Genomic DNA, 19,293 nt, shown 5'->3' on the forward strand with positions numbered 1-19,293 from the left:
TATAGCGTCTGGTGATGATCGCTTGCAAGATTTTGAGATTTGAAGTATTATATCTGTTTACAATCCATCCATCCCTTTTGTTACATTAGCAAGAGTTGGTTCGTTTTATAAATGAAAATGTTTCAGGAAATAATATTGTGTGTGTGTGAATGTATATATAAGTCAAAGAAGATGAAGAGTCGACGTAACACAAGTTTAATACAATTATTTCCATGACAATCCATTTTAAATCACATTAAGAATAAAAAATTTTACATGACAGACTATATCATATCTGTATAGATTACACCGTGTATAGTAGAAGTACAGCCTGGTACTAATCTAATGACGTGTCACTCTGGTATATTCAACTAGGCATAAATTTATTCAGATATTGTATATTTTGTGACTCACAATCATTTATTTGTAATGAAGCTGAGGTTTGTGTACGAGGGGAACTTCTTTAAATTTGTAGACAGGCAAGAGTTTATATTGAGTGTTGGATGAGGAAAACAGCAGATTTTTACCCAACACAAACTTACAATAGTATATGTGTGTGTGTGTGTGTGGATAGACAGACAGACAGATAGTGTGCATGTGTATGGTTAGAAACGTGTACTGACACTTCCCTATCAGAGTATTTCAGTCAGCTGCACCGAAACAAATGCTTGACATGTTTTCCTTAAAGGGTGCAGAGTGATGATTTGGAATCAGAATCTTTGTAATTGTAGTTTAACACAACTAAATGTTATAGCTCTAGACCTACATGGATATACATACATTGCAAAATAATGAAATAGCATCAGTTTCTAGAATATTCCTTCAGTGATAAAAATTTCTGAAAGTGTTAGACTCTTATCCATATCAATTTTTAGAAAATAGGTTGGAAAACTCATCTATAACACTATTATTCCATTCTATTATTATAATTCTACTATTATGTTCTTTTGAATATCAATTGCATTGAGTTGGCAAAAGAGCAACTTGGCAAACAATAAAATCTACTCAAGCTGGTTGCATGCAATAATGTATTAGTTTCTTTTATGGCTCGAGGTGTTTGCTGTTGCATGAGACATAAACTTGGCACAGTATTTCTCTCTGGCCCAAATTCTATGATAATTTATAGACAATGCTATTATAACTTATTCCTATTTGATTGTTCTGCCATCATTCTGTCAGCCAGTTGTCCAAATTCTTGAATCTGCACTCACACACCTGTGTGTTTCTCTGCTCTAATTGACATTTCCTCCATCTTTCTATGTTACGTCAGTATGCATAGCAACATGCAGTACCGAACTGTCGAGACCCACTCTTCGTTGTCATTGATATAAACCTCTGACAAGTCTTATTACTATATTTAATTCAAGTTACCTGACAGGAAAGCAGACAGTACTCTTGCATCACAGAGGGAAAGTTAGATTTACAAAAGACTTTGGGCTTTTGAAAACCAAAAAAAGTTGCAATGATTTGTGAAAATATATGAAATGTATATGGTTGATGCAGCTGAAAATAATTTGCTTACATCGTTTCATTAAATTTCTGTATCACTAATCATCCTCATGTTCAGAGTTTCTGAAAATATACATGTTCATAATGCAGGAGTTGTGTGTGTGTGTGTAATCATTTTAATGTCCACTTTTCTATGTTGGCATGGATCAAATGGAATGTGTTGTGGCAGATTTTCTACAACTGGATGACCTTCCTGCAACCAACCCTCACATGTTTCCGTTTCCAGACATGTTTTTCACAGAATTTTAGAAATGAGTGACACTGCTTGTATGACAGTGGCACTCATTTACAACCATCACATGATGTCAAGACAAAGGGATACAAAGACACGCACATGCACATTGGGTCTTCTTTCAGTTTCTGTCTACCAAATCTATTGACAAGGCTTTGTCAGCTTGAAGCTATAGAAGACACTTGTCCAAGGTGCTAGAGAATGGAGTTGAACCCAAAACCATGTGGTTAGCTACTCAGCCATTCTTGTGCTTATACACACACACACCTCTGATACAAATACTTGAAGGGTTCACTAATCAACTGACATTAACCAAGTAATTAATAGACAGAAGTGCACACACACGCACTCTCTCCAAAATCTGAAAGATCACCATATTCCTCTAAATTCATTGAATTTCTATGTTTGTTTTATTCGGGGTGAAAGTGAGGGTAGGATCTTTCCTCACCAGAAACTTCTCTGCCAGTATGATCCTAAAAGCAAAAGGGTGTACTCAAATAAATTTTATTGAGATTCAAATATGATGTATAAGTCGACTGCCTGGCATCTTAACTATTTTGCTGCTGCTATACCACAAACAACCATTTTTATAAAGGTGAATTATTTTCTTAACCATGCTGCCCTCTGTGTTTCTTGTGTTTATCTACTCAACTAATCTATAGGCCATGATAAAAGCTCTAAGTATTTGTTTTAGTTGGAGAAATTATTAGAAGACATAAAAAGTAAATGTGCAATAAAAAGTTGGTATCAGTCTCTCTAGTTGAGAGGAAACAGGAAATTAGTTTCTCTACTTTTTTGGTTATTCTGTCTTTTATGTTTTGCTAATTGAAATTGTACATCTCTTTAAAAATGTTCTTTGTTTAGAAGTAATTATCTTTCAAGGGACTGTTTGCTTCAGCTTCATTTCTTTCCTATTACATATGATGTTCTGGACTTTTACTGTGATGTTTTATTCAGTATTTCCTATGCAGTGGTAATCATAGGGGTTAGCAGTTACAGAGAATGGTATTTTTGTAAACATTTTATCAAAGTTACGTAATAATGAAAAGCCAGGCAAATCAACACCGTCTGTACCCAGTTCCATGTCAGCAGGGAAAAGTGGACATTAAAACAACAACAACGACGATGTTCATTAGCAAGCTTAAGATGCACACACACATGTTCAGTATTTTCGACCATGTTCTGTCTCGGTTAATACTAATGAACACTATAACTCCTAAATGTATGTTTATTAAAAATTACATTACAAAGCTAATTTACATATCTGACTTGAATTTTTTTTTTTTTTTTTAAATTTAGACAAAGCAATAGAAATTTAAAAGAATAATAAATATAAAAGCAGAGAAATAATGTAACCTTTCTCTTTTAATGGTAATTCTTTGCTTCAGGAGATGAATTATTATCCAATGCTGCTTATATTTCAGACTTTGAAAAACTAAAAATTACTATCCAATGTTGTACTCAAAAGATTAGTGAGACTTTCTGCAGTGCTCACAGCACTAACCATTAGTTTTATTTTTTAGAAGACACTTTTCTAAACATTGTATTTTTTTGTTTTGTTTTTTGTTTTCAAGTTTATCATTTAATATTTTAGTGTCCAATGAAGTAATATTATATTTAAATAGTTCTAATCTTGTTTATTAATATTTCTAAATTCCTTCTGAGAACAACAGTGAAATCATTTTGGTAATGGGGACACAGTTAAGCAAAAACAAGATGTTTAGTATTTCAAGTAACACAGCAATCCTCTATTGGTTTATTAGAAAGCTGCCTGAGATGTTAGTTTTAAAGTTAATAGCAACTAAAACACTACGAAAAACAAACGAATTTAATGCCATCCAGTAATCACAACTTACAACTTTGTTGTAAACTTGAAAAACTACTTATTTATATTTTATCATGGACAATTCTAAAACCTGCCATAAAAATTTAGCAGAACAGTCCCAGCAGACTGGTTTCAACTTGGTTGTGTTACACACAAAGTTGCAGACTGTAAACAGTAAGACATGATAAGGAGCAACAGTCGTAACTGTTCTAAATACAGATTAGGTATTGTATAAATAGTGCACTCTGTGGAGAGGTTTGTAGCAGGGAGCAGGATAAGGAAAAAGTTTGTCAAGCTCTCAAATCTCAGAGAGTTGAGGGAAGAACGGTTGTGAGGCAAATATTCTGAAGCACAGAAGAAGTGGGGAAAAAAAAGTCAAATTTCTTAACCATTTACTGATTAATTTTTGAAACCAGACAATAAATGAAGAAACAATGGCAAGAAGAATAATTTTGATTAAGACCTGAAAAAAAACCCCACATTCCTGTGATATAATAAGAATGAATTAATTATGAAAGGCTTTCCAACCATAAACAAAAGAAAAAAATCAAAAACAGATGAGATGGCCTGTGTAAGGGACAGTAAAGGCTCCCCGTGTAAGTGACAGTAAAGGCTCCCCGTGTAAGGGACAGTAACACTGGATAAGAACTAGAAGAGAACTCTTTAGTCCTGGCAGACAGTCTCTCTCTCTAGTACCATTGCCAGACTGCTAAAATACATCCAGATCGAAAGTGTAAAGAAGTTGGTGAGAGCAAAACAACCATGTGAAATGCATGTGACATCTACAACAATGTAGTCTGATGATTTTCTTTGTTATTATTTGATCCAAAAGGTTAAGACACATGATGAGACAAGTGTAATGCAACACTTAATGCTGGCATGGAGAAACAGAAGTAAAAATGATGGTGATGATGACAAATAACAACATAATTGAAAGATATTATTTATTAAAATAACTTAAATAATAGAGCCATGTTGTCCTATTTATTAAGCTTAACTTAACACTTATCAAAGTGGGACAGAAACTTAAAAAACAACATTACATTATTTAATGGTGATAAATACAAACAAAACAAAATACAGTCATTGGCTTCTGATGGTTGGAATGTGTCTTACTAACTTGGTAATTGATTTTATTTTTCATATCAGAAATTTAATGAACACTTTTTGAACCATAATTCAAATGAAGTATACTGTGTGTTTCAATTAATTTGGATGGAGTCAGTAAAATAACTAACCTGTATTTTTTAAGTGTTTGGAACAAGCTAACCCTTTCATAATTATATTTCTGTTGAATTGCACTTTGTTTCAATTAATTTTAGAAAGCAGTAAAGAATTTGGATGGAATCAGTAAAATTATTTGTATACTTTTAACATGATGTTTGGAACAATTTAACAAGAGGTTCTTACATAAGTTGTATTTTTATTTGAATATGAACTGAAATGAATAGTTTTGTAAAGGTGGAACCAAATGCAGGCTTTAGCTTGTTGATATCAAAACTGTTTATTGTCTTGCATGGCAAACAGTATTTTAACTAATTAGCTAGACATTTTTAAAAATCCCCCTTCAAATAATTGACAGAACATGGTTAAAAATACTGAACATGAATGTGCATCTTAAAACTTGCTACTAAACATCACCATCATCATCATCATTGTTTTAAAGTTCATTTTTCCATGCTGGCATGAGTTGGATGGAATTTTTTTTTAGGCAGATCTTTCTATGACTAGATGTCCTTCCTGTCATCAACCCTCGCCTGTTTCCATGATTTCATGGAAAATTAGAAACAAAGGATAGCACTTGTATGACAGCAATTTTTTTTTTTTGCAACTATTCACATGATGTCAACACACACACACACACACACCATATCATCATTGCTAAACTATCAAACTATTTCTTTGTTTGTACTAAATTTCAGTTATCTAAAGCTCACACATAGAAGAGCTCAATGTTTTGTTCCCAAGTACAGTACTACTAATGAGTTGTAAACCCCTGACATTATCCACACAACCTTTTGTAACTCTTCTGTAATATAATTAAAACAGCATTCAGAACTATCAGTAATTGTTTGACTGGCAGCCACTTCTTTTCCCCTCCCTGCCTCTGCCTCCTTTTATTTGGAACAAAGAAATATATTAATTTTTTACATCAAAACATCAATTATTTTCTGCATTGGTTGCTTCTCTTTGGAATTGCTTTCTCTCTTACACATGATTGTATTCATGTAGAATGTGAGAAATTCAATATAAAATATCAAGATCAAAATTAGTGGCTAGTCTTATATTTGAGTGTATTATATGAAGGATGAAATATATGACACAAAAAATGGTGAGGAGAGGGCTGTGGTCCATTACGTTCAAGATTACATTTTACTTGAGTAGATATGATAGAATCTTAAATTAGTTTTTTGTTTAATGAAGATTTCCTTACACATTTTATCATTCTTTATAAATCAGATCTTGAAAGGTGACTTAATCATAGTAGAATGTTTGGTTCACTGATTTTCTATCCCTCTTCACTCATACCAGGCCACCACTCTGACCACTATTCAAGCATTCCACCCTAGAACATTATCCATCTGGAATCCCCTCCCTCAGCTATCAACTGGTAACTATCAATGTTGCCAGTGCCAGTCTCCAGACCAAACCATCAAAAATAAAGAATACATAAAAAATAAGAGTTAATGCAGCATTTTATTCCTATTAATTTAATATAGAGGTTTTTAGAAATAGAATATTAATTGGAGTTAGTAATAAAAAAAAACCCTGTTATTTTCAATTGCTAAGTTTGTTGAATATAACTAAATCAAATAACATGATTGTATCATATTTTTTAAAAAAAGGCTATTATCTGTCAAATATTACCAAAATATCTAACTCTGGGCGAGTTATTAAGTGACCACTTACATGAAACCTATTCTGTTATAGTGGTACCAGCTGTTTCCAGGATTATTCTTCTTAGCCTGTTTTCATACGGTTTAAAACCCTCCTTTTACTAACTACATTCTTTCTATATATGCAAATGATTCTAATAGATTGCTGTAGTGTACCTGAGCGCTGAATATAATAAGCTGATTAGTAATGTATGTGTTTCACTAGGCCTTCACAGCTAGCTTTTCAACTAATCCAATCTTTCATAAACTGCTGTAAAAGGTCTGAATTTATGTTTTTTTTAAACTAGTTCTTGTAACTTGATATTTCAAATAATCCTAAATTACAGATAACAAAATATTCAAATGAAAATAAGTTTTATCTATTTCTTTTTTCTTTTCTTTTTTTTTTTAATAATTATTTTGCTGTAAAATGAAATTTCGAAAGTTCCAGCTGACTTAAATTATCTGAATATGCTGCCACAGGGTGTCTTACTTATTGAGATTTCTAAAAATAAATTTGGGAACTTTAAAATATACCCTATAATTGTTTCTGGACTGAGGCCATGCTAGGGCATCACCTTAAAAGATTTAGTTGAACAAATCGCACCTATGTTTGTGATTTTTTTTTTTCCAAGTCTAGTATTTAGTCCATCAGTCTCTTTCCATGAACTGCTAAGTTTTGAGGAACATAAACAAACGACCACCAGTTGCCAAGCAGTGGGGTGGCGAAAACACAAAGACACCCATGTGCGTGCGCATGCACACACACACATAAACAAACAAACAAGACTTCTACACAGTTTCTATCTACCATATTTACTCACAAGGTATTGGTCGTCCCAGGGCTATAGTAGAAGTCACTTGCCCAAGGATTAAAACTGGAACCATGTAGTTTCAAAGGGAACTTTTAAACCACACAGTCATCCTGTGTCTACACACACACGCACACACACACACACACGTTATAATACTTTGATGTTTTCAATATTAGAAACTACTGCAAAAAAGTTGTGAGGTGGGGTGGGGGAGGTGTTTCTTGTCTCTGAAACTTAATTCAAAAGAATTTGTGTGACATTACTTGGGACTGTTGTATATACATTTATATCAGCCAATCCTAGAAAATGGATTTTTGTTTTAAATAATCTTTGTTGATGTGAATAAGTGAAAATGTCTTTTATTTACTAAAAAATATATTTTCCATTTTTCTAATCATAAAATTTTTAATAAATCAGATGTTTTTGGCTGGGTGTTCTTGTTCATAAAATTAGAATTTTATTTTAGAATTTTTCTCCTCTGTCTTTAGAACACTTATTTTTTAAAGTTTCCAGAAACTATTTTTAGACAGAATTTTTTTTAATAAACTACTCAAATCATTTTTATTTTTGAGTTATTGCAATTTAACTTGTGAAGAAAAATATTATCAATAATTTCTCAATCTGTCTTTTTGTATATAAAACTACTGCATCTTTTAGCAACTATTAGTCAGTGACGACCACATTAAATGTTGTTGAGTTGTTGATAATAATTTTGGTTCACACACTTAAAATTGTTGTTGTTGTTGTTTACTAACACTTATCACTGAGATGGCTGTACACTTCACTTGCGTGAACTCTTCCTTACCTCCCCTATAGTGAGAATAGGTCATTCCTTCCTACAGCTGATACATTTGCATCTTTATAACGCCTCCTGTTCCTTCCTCCAGTGTAAAAGCTAGTAGACACTCAAAAAACAAAGAACTTAGAAAGCAAAAGTGAAGGAATGTGCATGTGGATCTTAACAACAAATAAAAGAATATGTTGTGGAATCTCTTCAGCTCCATACGATGCAAACGCTACTGATTCAGGTGCTGTGAAACAAGCACTTTCGAAGATATTCTCTTAAGTTTCTGTTGCTGTTGCTACTGTGTTGTTGCTAACTGCCAAACCCTTCCACCTACCTTCCAACACACTGAGTTCATGTACAGTCTGCCTAAGATTTAACATCACACCGAAGATGCTCTGTAAGAAATCACCCGCATGCCACTTGGTTGGTAATACTGTTGCCATCAATTTTAAAATGCCTGATTATTTAAAGAGATGTATTGTAAGTTTTTTTTTATTATGTTTCTTAATATTTTTTTTTATATCATAATCTGTGATTTTTTTTTTGTTTGTTATAAATATCATTTATTTAGTTATTCTAAACATTTCGTTTCTCTTCATTATAGTCTTTTTTTATGAAGTTATTTAAACTATTTTATTTTATATTTAAGTTTACTTGTTAATTCAGAATGTATATTTTTTGTTAATGAGGTTAAAAGAACATTTCTAAGTCTGTCTCGGTAAATGAAAATCTTTGTTTCATTCTTGCCATGCCTGCCGCGAGACTTAAGAATGTTTGTGTTGTTTCTCTTCGGTTCCCTTTTCAATTGCTTGCTGTAGAACAGGGCTTCATTCTTAAATACTATCAACAACAGCTTCTGTCTTGGATCATCTTACATCATATTTAGCTTCTAGTTTCCTGTAAGACACTTGCCTTCTTCTCCATTTCATCTCGTCTATTCTCTCTGCAAGGGGATCTCAGCTCTCATATTTATTTAAACACTTACCTCGTCAAGCTTGTAATTCAATAGATACTCGTTAGAAATTATTTTTATTCGTCATACATACTTACGTTAGTCATACAATGTAAAACAATCGCTCTTAAAATTATTAATTAAAAGGTGACATGTGTCTCTTCAATTTCACCTTTTAATCACTCTTTAAAATAAATCAAGCTTATTTGTCAGTGTTAATTATTTTAAAATTTGTATTTCATAATTAATTCCATAATAGATATTTTATTCATGAAATGAGCAATAATATATGAAAAAAAATTTTGCCAGGATTTCTATGATAATATTTATAGATTGTTAACACATATGTGGCTATGTGGTAAGAAATTTGCTTCTAACCATATGATTACAGGTTCACTACCACTGTGTGGTGGTGCCTTGGGCAAGTGTCTTCTACTATGACCCTGGACTGAAGCTTTGTGAGTGGATTTAGTAGATGGAAACTGAAAGAAGCCTGTCATATATATGTGTGTGTGTGTATGTTTCTGTGTCTGTTTCCCCATCATCACTTGACAACTGATGCTGGTGTGTTTACGTCCCCATAACTTAGTGGTTTAGCACAAGAGACTGATAAAATAAGTACTAGGCTTACAAAGAATAAGTTTTGGGGTTGATTTGTTTGATTAAAGGTGGTGCTCCAACATGGCCGCAGTCACATGACTGAAACAAATAAACAAATAAATTGTTTGTGTTTGTTTGTAGAGTGAAGATAACATGGCTTAGTGGTTAAGGGTATTTGGCTCACGCTCATAAGGTCGTGAGTTCAATTTCTGGTGATGCATTGTGTTCTTGAGCAAGACACTTTATTTCATATTGCCCCAATTTACTCAGCTGGTAAAAATGAGTTGTACCTGTAATTCACAGGAGTCAGCCTTGTCACAGTTTTATGCTGAATCTCCATGAGAACTACGTTATATCTCATCATCATCATCATTTAATGTCTATTTTCCATGCTGGCATGGGTTGTAAGTTTTGACATGGAGCTGGCCAGCTAGGGAGCTGTCCAGACTCCAACTGTCTGTGTTTTGGCATGGTTTCTATGGCCGGATATCCTTCTTAACACCAACCACTTTACAGAGTGCTCCACTGGCTGCTTTTTACGTGCCTCTATGTCTGGAGGACAGCGATTTTACTTAGCTTGACACATTTTCTCAAGTACAGCAAATTGCCACAATCCCTGGTCCCTTGTCATTTTCTCAGTGAGGCCCAGCATCTGAAGATCCTTTCTCACCACTTTGTATAAAAGAGAGAGAGAGAGTGTGTGTGTGTGAATGGAGTAGGGGGTGACCCCTTGTTGTGGCTTTACACAGGAGTCGTAGAACAAGCTTTATCATCATACAAGCAGTCCTTCAATTGCAGTCTTCTGTGAAAACCTGTCCAGTCATGGGGAAATATTATCTTGCTTTTAAACAGGAATGGGTTAGCAACAGGAAGGGTGTCTGTCTATTGCAAATCTGCTTCCATTGATTCTGTCTGACCCATGCAAGCATGGAAAAGTGGACATTGAAACAATGATGATGATGATATTGATTATTGGGTTGGACATCTAAAGTGCAAATTTTCAGTTGTTAGAACTTCTTTTTGATAAATTTCATGATGGATAAAAATTCTACATCTCCCTATAACCCCTACTTTTAATGTTTTGTGTGTGTGTGTGTAATTTCTGAAACAATGAATCAAGAAACTAAACTTTGGTTATGGATATTTATGAGAATAAATCATTAAATAAGATATTTCTATATTTTGTTGCATTTTTGCTTTGAAATCTTCTTGAAAACAAGATTTCACTAACTTTTGTCATTGAGCTTTTTGCATTTGGAGAAGCTTTTTGCATTTTTCTTCACATGATATCTACACAAAGTACATTTTTACAATTCTAGACTCAGAAAATACAAACTTGTTCTTATATCTGCCACTCCACCCTACGCCTTTCTCTCAATATATTTTTTTTTTTCCTGTACCAAACTGCTGTATCTTTGGTTAGAATTTTATTCATGTTCCTCTTTGACTATGTTCCTGAACAGAAGTTAGGTTTTTACAATGAGAACATGTCTGAATAAAGCTTACTATTGCCAGTAAAGAACTTTGCAAATTAAAGACAATCAGCATGTATTAGGGCCCTTCTTAACATTAAAGATTGTTGAATTATGTTCTTTTAATGGTTATTGTCCTTAAGACAATGTCTTTGTTCAAGAAATATTCTATATTTGCTGTCTGTGAATTAGTACATTTTCCATCTGAAACTAGCACCTGTGTGGAATATTAATTAGTCCATGTTCTTCGGAATCACTTGTTGTATTACTGTTCAGTTGCCAGTGGCACATTTTCAAAACTGGATTAACGGTTGCTGATTATTCTACCTTTTCAAATTCCTCTAAGTCATCTGATATCTAGTTAAACTGTTAATTATTTTACACTTGCTTCATAATTCAAGAAAAGTTTTGTCTCAACAAAAGAACTGTTAGAGTCACAATAGCTATGAAATTAAAGGTTATGCATTACTGTCCACACGACTGTGGAGTCACACTTCTTGTACAGGCACATGACTCCATTTGGTGCAATTTATTTGGTTGAGTACAGGTTTCGCTGTTACATCATTGGAGAGATTATACTTGTAATAACAACTATAATAATTACTTTACCTGAAGCTTTCATTTCTCAATTTCCTTATGCCAGTGAGTCAGTTGGTGTGATCTCGTTCAGCTGCTCAAAGTATTGCTAGATTAATCAATTTTCCATCTCACATTTAGTATATCGCAGTGGTTCCTTTGTTTGTGTCTGTTTTACTATACTAGCAGAGGTGAGATGAATATGCTATCGAGACATTATTTCACAGCCAAACACCCTTCCTGTCTCTAATCCTGACCTGTTTTTCAAGTAAGGGATCTCTTATTTCGTGGGTCTTCAAACTTATAACAGGGGAAGTGAAAACTGCACCAATCAGTTTTTGTGGAATAAATGTAAAAAAAAAGGAAAATACTCTCTCACACATACACACACACACACACACACACACACAAGCATATATAAAATAGGTTCTTTCAGTTTCTGTCTTCCAAATTCATTTACAAAGGGTTATAATAGGAGGCACTTGCTCAAGGTGTTTCACAGTGACTGGAAAACAAACTTCTCAACTACATAGCCATGCTTTTTGGGATATATATATGTATATTATTTAAAACAGTTTGATTTGGTTCCATGCAACCCAGTGATTCTCAGGTTTCTTACAGAAACCCAGCTTGCTCAGGCTCAGATTTGATAAAGTGAGTCTAAGTGAGCTGGGTTTCTGTAAGACATTGCATAGTGCCAAATAAAACTGTTTTAAATGATAATGTAACTCCTATTAAATGTGTTGAATGCTATTTGCTTTCATTTGTCCACTCATTTGTGTATGTAGTATTTTATTGAAGCTAGAAACCTGAAAACAACTTCACAAACTGTGACTTAGTTTCATGTAACCATTTGTCAGGCAGTCGTGAGTATTCAGAAGGACATAATAATCTGTTCATGGTTACCAACTCATTGCAGAAACATTTGAAGCTGATTAGACAACCACCTTCTAAAATAAGAGGATGCAGTTGGATAAAAAGGCAATTGACTGATCATGATGGACCCTTATGAATTACTTATAAGTCATTGTATTATTCCAAATACTCATGAGTGCCTGACAGATATGTGAAACTCTGAGTAACACTTAGTGAAGTTTTTTTCAGCTTCAATAAAAACAAAATTTTACCCTACCTTTGATATTTGAGTACTATTTTCTCCCCTTTGTTTTCCACCTGTATACTCCTGTGTGTGTGTGTGATATCACCATTAAACATCCGTTTTCCATGGTGCCATAGGTTGGACGTTTTGACCATAGCTGGCAAACCAGAGGGCTGTGCCAGGCTCTGTTGTCTGTTTTTGGCATGGTTTCTATGGCTGGATGTCCTTCTTAATGTCACCCATTTTACAGAGTGTACTGGGTTCTTTTATCATGGTCCCCACACCAATGGGATCAACCAGTAACTTGCAAGACATAGCAAAACCCCCTCGAATGATGGGGAATAGCATTGAGGGAGCAGGCTTTGTGATAGTTGATGAAAGGTTAAAAGAATAATAAAAGGATAGAGATAGGTGCCCTGCTGTAGGAGAGACAGAAGGATGCTCCATTTGGAGAAAAAAGGGAGAGAAAGAGAAGGTGAGAGTTAAGGAGATGCTGGTGGATGTGTATCAGGACATACCCTCAATGTATAGTGGGTGGAGTGAATACAGGTGAAGTGATACAGAGTACTGAACTGGGTGAATGGGTAACGGGTGCAAGCAGAGGGGAAATTTTCATAAGAATATGAAGAGAAATGGTGAGATAGAGATGACTCTGTAGTAATTGAAGGTGATATATATATATATATATATATATATATATATATATGAGAGAGAGATGAGTAGGAAGTATATTAGCCATGAAGCAGAGTGAAGTAAAGTCTGTCATTAGACTTAGACATAAACAAGATTTATGTAGGAAGTTGATGTTTGTTAGGAATTTGCTCGATGCAAATATTACAGTAAACTAATTCTTCTGAATAACCAACTGTTGAATAAAACGTTTGTTGTGGGTGTTAAAGAGAGAGACTCAGCTTAGGCAGCAAAAAGTAAAAGATACGAGGTATGTCAGGAAGGTTTGAAGAGGATGGAATTCAGCCAATAAGTTCAGAAGGCTAGTTTCTTGTAGTAATGGTAAAGATCAAACTAATAAGATAGAATATTTTTTTTATCAATGCAGCAAATAACATTCTTTTCCAATTCCAGTAAGTGAAAGATACATCGTTCCAGGTGTGGCAACCATAGTCTTTTTGTAGTCCATTCTTAGGAAATAAAGAATGTGAATGCTAAAATGTGTCTTGACTCTTTGACACAGTTTTGACATTGGTTAGATTATGAAAGTTCTGAGAAGGTCATGGAAGACATTGAGGTTTTAGATTTATAGAGAGAATGATTCTGAATTACTCGTTAAAGAATGTAAGGAAATTCCTGACTACCTGATGTAGGGTTCTTGGTAAAACCTCCACATATTAGAAGTAGACAGTTAGTGGACTGTGTAGTGGGGGGGGGGGGCAGAGAGAAGCATGCAGGAGTTAAAAATAAAAGAAGAGAGATTATTAAGAAGGAAAGAATTAGGGATGGACTTTGAAAGAGTATTGTCAATGCTTGCAGGCACAGTATGTTCAAATTTCCATTAGTCTGGTTGGCCTAGGGCTATGTTAGAAGACATTTGTTCAAGGCACTGCCTAGTGGCACTCTATCCAGAACCACCTGGTTCTGAAGTGACTTTCTTAACTACATAACCACCCTGGTTAATATTCTACTTAGATTAACTCCCATTGCTCAGATGGTCCTATAACTGTGCTAAATACATTCACACTAGGTTCATCTGACACAACTATCAAGATGGCCTATGGCATTATACCTTCTGTTCCAGTTCTGCTGATTACCATTTGTAAAAAAAAAAAAAAGATCTTCTATAAGGCCTGATGATTTTTCTGTTACGACATTCTCACAATTAACTGACAATATGAATTTGTTCTAATTTGAATAAATTACAACATTATTGACATTAATTAAAGTTTCTTTTTTTTTTATTCAGTCAAGTGTCACTTCATTAATTTTGTTTATAATTTTATTTTTTTGTTTGAATTAGCTAATGCATCACTTATATAATGGAAGTGACTCACTTTTCAGAATAATTTTTTTTATTGAACCTTAGGCACAGTTTTGGTGAGTTAAATGGATAATAATATCATATTGGCACTTATTGCCTTATTTTCTGTGATTTTGGTCTGAGAGAAATATCTCTTCATAGGCATGTTGTGCAGAAAGCACAATATATCAGAGCAAGGCAACCATCATCCCAGCAGTATCTCACAGGAACACGAGACATGTTTCAGCCATTTTAGGCCTTATCAATGACGTTTATTCACCAGTCGCATGCTTAAATGAAACTTGCCTTCTTGCCTTCTCTGATCTATAGCAATCATGGAATGATACATTTACTGCTATTACAGAAAGCTTTCTGAGTTGTAATAAAACTCAGTGTATGCAATTAACTGGTACCCTAGTTTGACATGAAAAAATAAAACACTTCCATATTTCATTTGATTCTTTTCTCTCTAAATATCTTCAGATTTTGTTGTTCTGTTTCCTGTGATTATAATTTTAATCAAGGGAATCTTTGATATAAGCACTTCATGGACATAACATAATCTTAGATATTTTAAAATAATATTTTTTTTGGCAATAAGCAGACTGGCAGATATTTAGGGCTTTCGTTGAAAGGTTCAGTTTTTCACTATTGATGTATCTTGGATTTTGTCATTAATTTTTTTTATTTATTTGCCATGGTTTGTTCTGCTAAAAGTTGATATTAGTAGCTGAACAAATGCCAGAAAAAGCAAATTGTGTATCCAAGCATTCACATAGAGATCACATTTAAAATTTTGTAAATGTTTCCAAGTAATTTCGATATAAGAAAGCACAGTATTAACCATGTTTTGTTCAAGATTTAGGTGTGATGTATCAAGAATTTGTTTTGGTGATATCAACATTTAGTTTAAACTTCATATAGATTTATGTCCTTAAGAAAAAGGAAGGGGACAGGTGTGAGAATTCTAGAGAACTGTAGTCCTGGAACAGATTGATTAGGCATAGTTTTTGCGAGGTGAGACACAGTAGTGATATAATAAAGAAGAGGGATTGCAGGTAGATAAGGGGGGGGGGCAGGAGTGGGGGTTATGCTGCTTATTTGTTTAGGGAAAGAGAGACTTGCTTAAGGGATGAAACTGCACACATCTGTGGGCGAATGGCTGTTGCATGTTGGTGAAGGAGTTTTTATAAAAGAACCCCTTTTTTTAATATTTTATGTGGACAGAAATATGGTCTAAGACAGGGGTGGGGAACCTTTTTGTTCATGAAGGCCACTTTACAATTCATTGCCCCTCATAGAGGCCGCATTGAACAAATATTTTTTTTGTCATTTTATCCCTAGGCTTGGGCTGTTAAGTAATTTGATAGTAATCTCATAAAAAAAAAAGACAGGTGAATGAAAATTGGAAATATGACATTTTCAAATATTTTACTTAAGTAGGAACTTTTTTTTCATAAGTAAATGAATAATAATCTTTTTACAAAAGTCAAGCTTATAAACACCGAGAATATGAAATTTTGAAATATTTCCTTTACGCATGTATTTACTCTTTATTCAATTTAATGATTTCTTTGAGAAAGCATTTTGATATCAGGTTTTGAATTTTTTAACTGTTACAATTGCAGTATCACAAAGCAAACAAGACATTTTGCCCCCACTATTCACTAAAAAATATTGTAATTCCCATTCTTCATCGTTCATTTCAATTCCTTTAACATACTTATGGGTTGAAAATTGGTTTTATTCTGGAATACCGATAACAAATAAAAGGATAATAATGAATTAGTAAGGCCGGCCGCACACTGACCCAGAAAAAAGATTTCAGGCAAGATACAATAAACCTGCACCCAAAACCATATTCTTGGTCTTGAATTTGGCAATTGTCACTACCATTCGAGAATAAATATCATCTAGATTTGTAGTATTCTTTTCTGTAATTAGTACTATTATCTATCATTACCCAATTAATATAGAAATAATGTCAAACATCGACGGTTTTCAATCAAAACAATGACAATTGCTAAAGTCGTGACCAAGATTCCAAGAACATGGTTTTGGATGCTGATTGATTGTCTTATCTAAGACTGTTTTACCTGGAACAGTGTGCAGTAGGCCTAGCAGAGTGGCAATGAATTTGATCATTGTTACTAATTAAGTCTCAGCTATAAAAAGGAAGTCTGCAAAACAACACATGCACTGATGGATGTACGCTTTCAAATGAGGCTGTAAGTAACTCACACTTACAATCTCACAAGTCACTGTGAACTTAGTCACGACTACAGTTAACTAAGTAGTACTTAACACAAACCACAGCAAGGAGGTAGACAAGACAGAAACTATACATGTATTATGCGTGAAGTCACTGAGTAGTGCTTAGTACAAGCCACAGTGAAGAGGTATACGAGACAGGAACTCTATACGTATCACACGTGAGGTTACTCACTCCCATTAGGCTGGCATGACTGACAAGGAAATGTTGTCTTTATAGCCATGTTGCTTTAAGTTTATATTCATTAGAAAAATGCTTCCAATTTCTAAGAGTGACATCACTGAACACAGTTATTTTCCCTCTCATCTATATATGTGTGTGTATTGTAAATTTATGCATAAAAACTATTGACAAAAAAATCAAGGTCTTAAAAAAATATATATTAACATTTACATCAAAGGCTGCAGAAGTCCGCACTTGTTGACCCAGAAGGCCGCATGCAGTCTTAAGGCTGCAGGTTCCCCATCCTTGACCTAAACCTAGGAATTAAAACTTAGCAGCTGGAAACTGTATGGAAGCCTATTGGAAGAAGCATTTCTTTTCCCAAGGGGTAGATTTAATCAATTGCTCAGCTTAACACCACAGCCTACCTTTGTGTACCTTTAGCTGAGTCCACTAATGATACAGGCATTTGAACCAGGTCTTTTGGTTTGAGGATAAATTCCTCCGTTAGTTATATGAGAGGCAATTTTGGATGTATACTTTCACCACCATGGGTAATATCAGGAAATAACCCATGCTAGCATGGAAAGTGGACGTTAAACGATGGCAGACATACAATCATTATAATTTAACGTTTATCAAAATTCTTGGTGCTTATACAGAATAATGAGATAAATAGTAATTTTCAAAAGAAAAATAAGATAAAAGCAAATTTCTCATTTGTATATTTGCAATAAATATATGTTGTTATTTTTCTAAATTTTAGCAACACCAGCAGGAGCCATGAATATTTAATGGAATTAACAGTAAAGCTCCTGTGTTGTTGCTGAAAACTTTATGCAAGAAGCCTGAAAGTGTAGTCTATGTTGTGTCTGTATCAAAAGATAGTTGCTCATCTGCTATTCATTGGAAAGTGAAGGAAATTAGAACAAGATAATTACTTAATGCACTTCATATATATATAGATACTTTATGCACAATTTTATAGACTGAATACACAACACTCATAAAATAAATATTCACTCTTATTTTTCCGATTTTCCCACAAACCGAAAAAATGACATTTTAAAATTTACACAGTCACAATTTCATATCTAGAAAAAAAGATTTACAGAAAAAGAAATTATCTTATATGTAAAATAAGGGGGTCACAATTTCACGGGGGTAAATATTTAATGCAATATGGCATACTCTGAAAACCAGATCACTTATAAGCCAAGGTGATGGGTCAGAGCCAATGCACATTTCAATTTGTGTCCACCTTTCAATTCAATCCTTCTTTGCAGACTATGGTCTCCGTGTAAATTCTCCCTCTTCTTTTCCCTTGTTTTGTCAGTGTTGATAACTTTAACTCTCACATCAGATAATATGGGGGCCCTTGAGAATGCGACATATAACTGACCATGGCCGAATACAAGTTCAGGCAAGAACAACCCCAGTTTATCAAATGTCTGTGATTTATTGATAGTCATTGCATCTGACAGGCGAACAGGAAACTGGTTTCGTTCTAAAGTGAATGGCAAGTTTGGGATGTCCATGCGTTGATAGGTGATATAAAAAACTTAGTTCAATTAAAAAAAAAATTACTTTTCACTATGCACTCACCAACGCCACCTCCACCACCACTATCACCATCATCTCTCTCTCTCTCTCTCTCTCTCTCTCTTTAATCTCACCATCAGAACATCACCCTTCTGCTAAAATCGTATTCCAAACTCTCCTCTATATCACTACCTTCAACTAAACTTTTTGACCATGTAATAAATATTACATTCCCCCTATCACATGTCATGGGCTCTTCTCTCTCTCTCTCTCTCTCTTTTCTTGCTCCCACTTTTTCTTTCTCTTTCTGCCTCACTCTTTGCCTTATCCTCTTTTTCTCTATCCTTTTTCTTTCTCTTGTTCTCTCTTTCCCTTCAACTAATCACATGAAGGCGTTACAATTATGTTCCCTCTACCTCACATCATGGACGCTTCTCTCTCCCTCTTTTTCCTTAATCATGTGAAAGCGTTACTGACAGGCTAAGTAACATAATGACAAGCAGAATTATTATAAGATAATTGCAATCTACTCCATCGCAAATCTACCTCATAAGCCTCATTCATCCATTCTCACATGAATATGATATTGAGGCAGTGTTCTATAGCTAGATGCCCTTCCTGTC

General features: G+C 34.1%; 1 protein-coding gene across 37 annotated transcripts in view; it reads left to right on the forward strand.

The window, feature by feature from the left end:
* Positions 1-19,293, forward strand: part of LOC106867341 (rho GTPase-activating protein 39) — a 439,467-nt gene that overhangs the window by 401,177 nt on the left and 18,997 nt on the right. The window lies entirely within an intron of this gene.

This window comes from Octopus bimaculoides, chromosome 3 (assembly GCF_046866305.1).
Source record: "Octopus bimaculoides isolate indiv1 chromosome 3, ASM4686630v1, whole genome shotgun sequence".
Taxonomy (NCBI): Eukaryota; Metazoa; Mollusca; class Cephalopoda; order Octopoda; family Octopodidae; genus Octopus; species Octopus bimaculoides.